The sequence below is a fragment of the Egretta garzetta genome, unplaced genomic scaffold (genome assembly GCF_000687185.1).
Source record: "Egretta garzetta isolate BGI_Z169 unplaced genomic scaffold, ASM68718v1 scaffold2, whole genome shotgun sequence".
NCBI lineage: Eukaryota > Metazoa > Chordata > Aves > Pelecaniformes > Ardeidae > Egretta > Egretta garzetta.
This window is the reverse complement of record NW_009258894.1, coordinates 4497782-4505166: the sequence shown is the minus strand read 5'-3', so window position 1 is coordinate 4505166 and position 7385 is coordinate 4497782. Positions and strand designations below refer to the sequence as shown.

Sequence of the window (7385 nt, the reverse complement as noted above, 5' to 3'; positions counted from 1 at the left end):
GGGGGGGGGGGGGGGGAAATCAAAAGAAAACAAACCCCATTTTCTGTTCAAGAGAAAAGGTCAGAGAGTACAGGTGGTTTATCATGCACGCTTAACTCAGGAAGGCAGGAGTTTAACAGTTTCTACAGCAAAACCAGGGAGTGGTAAGGGGGTGAAGAATACAAGGAAAAAAACAGCTTGTGGCATCTGAACACCACAAAAAACAGGTTAACAGAGGTGTCGGGAAAAAGGCTAAGGCATGGCTACAAAGGAGTCAGACCCTAAGAACATTTTAGAAGCTTCCAAAACAGGAAGCAATGTTAACAGTAAGTGACTGTCTTGCTGCAGGAAAGCATGGAAGGCAGCACATTCTGACTTCAGCCTACAGAAAAGTCACTGGCATTTGGACAAAACGCAGGTTTAAAAAGCAGAGAGTCAGGAAAAATAAAGTAACGGCATTAGCTTTCATCTTACCTGGTGTTGACACAAGCTGGCATACAATGGTTGTCAAATCAGTATGATTAAAGCGATGATTCAGTGACCGCAGGTTGATTCACACACCTAGGAATGCACAAAAAAAGTAAGTATTAGCTGTGAATACACAGGGGATAAGAAGGGCAACTGCCACATAAAGAGCTGGAAGACTGAGGGGTAGATGCAGCTCTATTATGTTTTCAGAACACAAGCACACAGCTATGCTTCAGGTATTAGTCATTACCCACAAAATTCAGATCTGGGTTTGAGATATACGGCAGAAGTTACTCAAAACCAAATACTCAAAACTACCCTCACGCATTCCATTTAAAGATTCGAAGTATAAGAAGGGAACAGATCATAGTTTCAAGCATAGCAGAGTGTTACCGAAAACATTTTTCAGCAGCACTTACGCTTTGTAATTTTTTTTTTCCAGTGAGACAGAAAATTCTGAGAAGTTGCCTGAAACACATAGACTAGAACTGCATCAAGTCCAGCCATCAGATACAAACATACACGTCTACAAATAAAATCTAGTGGTCACAAATACTGCATACTTCCTAAACAAGCACAGAAATAAATTTCCTTTCTCCTATGGTGCCAAAAAACATGGGTATGTTTTATTGTCTCTTATCCCCCCACATACCCTTTTTATTCCACATTAATATTAAAAATTCCAAGACTTAGAGAAGAGATGGTTATTAATAAGGTAACCTTCTCTGCTTGGGAAAGCACAGCAACTACCTGAGAACCGGGCAAACTGGCCATGCAAAAGTGAAAGTAAAAGCTGTGCAGCTGAAAGGAATTTTTGTCTAGGCTGCTTAAAGCTCGCCTTCCTTGTTAAAACATTTCACTGTCACATTTAAATGGCAGCTTTCTGAGTCCCAGAAGCGTGCAAGCCCTGCAAGACAGCAAACCAGAAACAGACTTGAGATGGAGGTTCTCACGGCTAATGAAATTAAAAGTAAGCCTAGCAAACGCCTTTTTGTGTCTCTCATTCAACTTAAATCATCATACGCTTACCAAAGGACGCAACCCCTGATCATACAACCCCGCTCCCCATACTTGTGAAGCAGTTTTTAACAGCTCTCCCTTAGTAGGCCTGCACGGTTTTACAGTCTCTGCTCACAAAGCCAGGGCAAAGCCGGCAGTGAGTCTCCAGCACGTTTTTGTTGCACATCACAGAACCAGTTTGCTGCATTTCAGGATCACACAGCTCTCTGCAATAATGCGTTACTTTTATAAATATGTACTACTAGTTTTTCCTAGGGGGAAAGCGGGAGCCTCCCTCTCCTGAAGCAAGCAGCATGCCCTTTTCGGACTTTCAAAAGGAGCGAGGGGCCCTCGGAGAGGAGCTGGGTTTAAAGCTTTCAGGATGATCCCACATATGGCCATCAGGTCGCCAGTGGCATATGCGGCGGCAGATGGAGAAGTGAAGCTTTCGTACCCTCTGAGCAATGCTCTGCAATTCTGACACTTTTCTTGAAAAGCAAGAGATGTCAATCACCCTTCCAGGCTGCTGTTTTGGCGCAGAAAGGATTCTCCTCAGGCTGTGTACCAACACAGAAGGATAACCTATTTTGGGGGCAGTTTCTGTCTTAGCTTTCACATATAATGAATCCCCACACAGCAGAGGATGATAAATTACTGTTAAGTCGTCTTCACTGCACATCAGCTTTCTTTTGCCTTTTGACTCATTACAGAGCAACACATACCCAGCACACATCTTTACCTTCCCCCCGCACCTCATTTAAAGATGGTTTAATTAAGATTAGAGCACCTTACCAGGTCTAATAAATAAAATGCCTTACAAGAGATATTGGCACAAACGAGCTCCAATACCCGAAGGAGATTCTGGCACACCCTATGGTGTAAATATGTTAGTGCGGGCTGCTTCAGTATCTACTCCTTGAAGACTTTCCAGAAGTTATTTACCACGAAGAAAAAAAACCCCAAACATCTTAAATAGGCCAGAACCATTCAAGTATTTCACTAATCTATGTATTTAAAACTACACATACAAACTGTAGCTCCTTTCAAAGCAAGCTGCCTTTAACAGCTACCGCTGAAAATCAAGTTGCAAGTTTAGCTACTGAAACATCTGTACTTTTATACAGCCAAGAACATCACTCTCAAGCTCACTTACAGAAATTGGGGGTTTGGGGTTAGGAGGATATTGTTGGACTGGGGATTTTTTTGTTTGGTTTGGTTTTGCTGTTGGGTTGGTTTTTTGGTTTGTTTTGGGTTTTTTTTTGCAAGACTGATGTATCAACAGGATTTCCCTCTTAAAACTTGTGCTCTGTTAAGAGTCCTGCAGAAAGACATCCAATACTCCAATATAACTTATCTTGGTTCCCAAACAAGATGCAAACTTGGTTTTGATCAGAGATTCTCTCAATTCCCACTCATTTTATTACAAAACCCCATTAAGCCAATGCAGGAAAAAAACAGGAACAGCAGCAAACCACAGCAACATTTAATTACAAGCCAGGAGGAAAATGAGTTGAGGAAAAATGTAAACAGCTTTAAAGTTTTCAAAATGGTTCTGGAGCTTTTAAGGTGTAAGCTAAGGAAGCTACGGACAGAGACACAGTATTGAAACTGGTTCACTTCTGAGCGTGAGGTTAAAGCGGTGGACATTCAGTTCAAGCTTCTACAAGGAAGTCATTCCTATGGCAAGTGAATTTACACTGCCGGACTGAAAGTCATTCTAGTCCATAGCATAAATACAAGGCAGTGTTTCATTTTCCACATAAAAGTGTTTCCAGAAGGCAGTTTCCCTTTACCCTGCTTTACCAGCTCCAAAAGCTGTACTTCACATTGCCTATATGGTTACTGCTGCAGAAGTGATGACCAACCCGTTCCACTTAACACCCACTTATACTAGGAAGCAAACTTGCTGCTGGGTGGGCTGGTTGCCAGGATCACAGTTCCCCAAGGGAATCACCAGTGACATGAGACACATGGACCCTTTGAGCTGTGGGGAAGGTGCTCAGCGTACACTCTGCTTTCGGAGCCTGACCGCTGTTCAATACATGGGCAGAGAAAGCCAGAAACTGGGGGAAGGGGACAACTGAAGCAGCAGGGAAGAGGTAGGGGGTTTATACATCTAACTTCTGGTCCCTCAGCTCTTTGACATCATGAGTTTCCTTGATAAACTGTCTTGAATCATCACACACAAACATCATCAGTTTAAAATAAATAAATAAGCAAGCAAACAACAGGCCAGGCTTCGACTGCTCTCTTCTTAGCATCACTAGGCTCAGTTTAAAAATACCCTGTTTGCAGAGTGCATCGCACAGCAAGCCGTGCGAGAATGGCAAGCTCCCTGTGAGAGGGCACGAGCTGCCACTGCTCAGTAACACAACAAACAGCACACAAAACGGCGGTGAAAATATTTCTTGCTACACACAAAAAGCGCACTGCCTGAAATTTATAGGAAGCATTTCCACTGGTTAAACTTAAAATCAATTTCTGCAGCTGCACAGCAGACAAGCCTGCTAGCAGAGTCAAGGAAAACACTGCCTGTGTAACTGCCGAACAGCAAAGCTGGGTGAATTGCACAGGAGTTGCAGAGACAGAGCGCGCTTCATCAGTCCTCTACCTGTCCCTAACCACTACTCTCTGTGCTGGGAGTTAAGTCGTTACGTCTGAAATAATTCCATTTGTACCCAGAATAGCTTCGTAACTGAGATTAAACACGTATGGTGGCACTTCTAAAGACACGACACGTGTCATGACAACTAGATAAACATAATTACAGACTACTGCATCTCTGGCAAGAGAAACCAACTGTAACCAAGACCACGTTACGAGCAAGCATCTTTGCTACTTACGGGTTAAGTTTTCCCCTTTCCTGTTCTAGGAAAAGCCTTTGTGTTTTTATTTACATCCTCCTAGAGCAGAATTCAATCCCTGCTGCCTCTCCTCCCCCCTCCCCGCTCCCCCCCTGCAGCCTTTCAGGAAAGCAGGCCCAGCCGCTGTCAGTGAAAGATCGCCTCTCTCCCAGCTAAGCCTGATCAGCTGGGATCAGCTGCTTATCGCAGCCGACAAGTGGCTCAGAGGGCAGGGGAGCCGCGGGGAGCACCAGCCAGAGCGCACGACGGGCGCAGGCTGGGAAACGCTGGAGCAAGGCTTCCACACTACTGACCTGTCATGCACGTATCGACAGGCAATGGGCTTCTCCAGGAGCATCTCAGGTTAGCAAGAAGAGAGGATCTCAGGGTAGCAAGAAATGCTGCTGACAGAGGCCAGCAGCTTACAGCTGTTTACTCATGAAAGCAGAAGCAGCAAGAGGCATGTTTGGGCGGTATAGCAGTAGATGGCTGCGGTGTAAGCAAGTACACTGATAAAAAGCAGAAGTGATGCAACAGGAACAGACACAGACACAGAAACTCAAGTCTGCAGCTGAGGCGCTGAGGTTAAGACCGCTGCAGACTGCCCTTACTGAGAGCTGAAACAATTCTCCAGGCAGGAATAAAACAGCTGAAAACAAGCATGATCACAGGACAGAACTAATCCCATCAAAATCCCTACACTACAGGCAGGACACACGTTTAGCAACTTCAGTAACCATTGCTCGCTGACTCCCCAGGCAGCTCGTGAGCTCCAGCAGCCATTTCAGTCCACCTTCACATGCTGCACTAAATATAAACTCTGCTGATAAACCGTCTGCAAACTGTTTCAGCAGAGACACAGTGCACTGAACACCTCAAGGACATCGGGCCCTCTGCAAAGACCACAGGTGGCCAATTTGCATGACAAGCAGAGAGAAGGTGACAGAACCAAAAAGTCTCTGCTACAGTAATACCGTGGTTGGGAAATTTCAGCCTCCAGATCAGAACTTTCCCACACCCAGACTTCACTGAAGCATCTGCGTATCAAAAAAAACCCCAAACCTTTAAAGCAGGAACATGAGGGTGCCTGGGTTTTGGCGAGGACTTGCGTAAGAGGAGGTTATGGCTCCCTTGTCATGTGCCTCTCTGCTCTACAATGAGGTGCAACACCACGAAGTGATAACAATCATCTTTGACTTTAAAAGCAAGTTAGATTAGGTTGCAGGTCTTTCGGTCACATTTCCTTCATCCCAGTGGCCCTGTAAAGAAACACACCTTCCTGCTTTCCGACAGCACTCTTGTCTCTAGCAGTCTGTAAAACGCTCATTTATGCAAGAGGACAAGCCAGTGTTAAGAGGGCAGATGAAACTCCAAACAAGGGGGAAAAGAAGTTATTTTCTCCTCCGGGTTTTGCTTACAGAATCACTACCAGAAACAACATGCAAGTTACAAAAAGACAGAAGTGTGATCTGTAAAACTGCCAGGGCCACAACTGGCCACCAGATTACAATACCGGAAAGAATTCTTCTCTCTGCATAGAAATATACCCCTAAAAACCAGTGTGGCACAAAAAGAAGAAAAGGGGGCAAACTTGCAAAGAGATTTATGACAGACACCTTAAGAGGAGGCGGCGGATGAAATCAATGATAAACTGCAGACACAAAAGCACTGATCCTTAGAGCACTAGCATTTAATATGCAAGTTCTCCCTCCATGTCGGTGTTCTGCCTCCCTTTGATGTATACAGACAAGTTCTGACTAGAGATGCAGACGGGGGGGGAGTCCCCTTATCCCCATTACCTCAAGTAATTTTTTCTAAGCAACAGTTAAGCGCTCTGAAAATAACTGTATCACTTCTGCTTCTGTTGGGGAGGGAGGGGGAGAGGGACACAAAAAAAGGAGAAGTATAAGAATTATTATTAAAGGAAAGAGGCAACGTCTTCCCAGCTGACGCAGGATGCAAGCGGCAAGCTGGTGCTTGATAATCTACAGCGCAGCCCAGGAAAGAGAGAAAGACAAGCTGAACACCAAGCAGAGGCCAGTAAAGATATGCTGGAAGAGATCCAGATGTCTTGAGCTTAGTCCTACCGCATGAAAAATTAAAGAGGTTAAAACCTCCTCTTAGGAACTTTTCTTCCCATTGTTCTGACTCTCCTGAACAAGCTGCATTGCTCCAGAAACCTCAGGAATTACGGTGACAATAGACTCCTGCCAAGAGAAGCACCATTACATAATAGCATTTATGGGAACAAGCACAAAAAGCCACTAGGAAGCGCAACCAGACAAGTGCAAAATCCTCTCTGCCCATCAGCTGGGTTTAGCTCTCGACCGTTCCAAAGACAACTTCAGGATATTTTTTATTTATTATGTTTACCTCCTCTCACCTCCTTCCACCCAACAAAATCTGCGTTACTCTAACAACACCGAGATCAAGCCCGTTCCCCAACAATAACGTAGCCCCCTTGAGAATGAGCCCACTCCAAACTACTGTATGAATCGGTTTAAAAGAGCACGACAAAGACGAAAAAACGCACTGCTGTTTGCATTAAGTAGTGCTAGAAATGAGAACTATTTGTGATGGTATTTTTTTCCATCTTCTCGGTTTTTACTCGGTTTTAGGGATACTTACGGCAGTTCTTCCTTTCCAGTTCTCAAAAAGCCCAGCGTGACTTATTTTTGAGTTCGGGGTCCTCCGGGGGATTTACGGTGGGATTTGTTACGGGTTCAGCCCAAGCGCTCGCACAGGGGCGAAGGCAGCTGCCAGGGAGGCTCTGACCTTTAGGCACCGCCGAGGCACCACCAGCGAGGACGCAACGACGAAGCCCTTGGCGGACGCGAGGTTTCCCACATGAAGTCACCCGCGGGAGCTGCCTTCGCCCACGCCTTCACCTCAGTCACCACTTTTCCTCCGAGTCTCCCGATGCTTCCCCCCCGCAAGCTCTACGAAAGGAGAAACCGGAGCGCGCTACGAACGCCTCTCGCCGGGTAACTCTGGGGGATTTTTCACATCCGAAGAGCCTCACCCCACGCCAGGGAGGACCCACGAGCCCGAGCGTTCCCTTTAAAACCCGCAGACCGCAGAGAAAACCCAAGTCCG

General features: G+C 45.6%; 1 protein-coding gene across 7 annotated transcripts in view; it reads right to left on the bottom strand.

Moving 5' to 3' along the window:
* SUSD6 (sushi domain containing 6) overlaps positions 1-7385 on the bottom strand; it is a 90113-nt gene extending 82728 nt beyond the window's left edge. For 5 of the 7 annotated variants that reach the window (XR_004841372.1, XM_035889837.1, XM_035889835.1 and 2 more), the window contains exons 1-2: positions 6918-7385; positions 454-540 (exon numbers count right to left, since the gene is read on the bottom strand). The gene's annotated coding sequence lies outside the window, so the exon portion shown is untranslated. Of the gene's footprint in view, positions 1-453; positions 541-4603; positions 5284-6376; positions 6497-6917 lie in introns of those variants that run through there. The other 2 variants (XM_035889833.1, XM_035889834.1) reach the window with 2 other exon arrangements.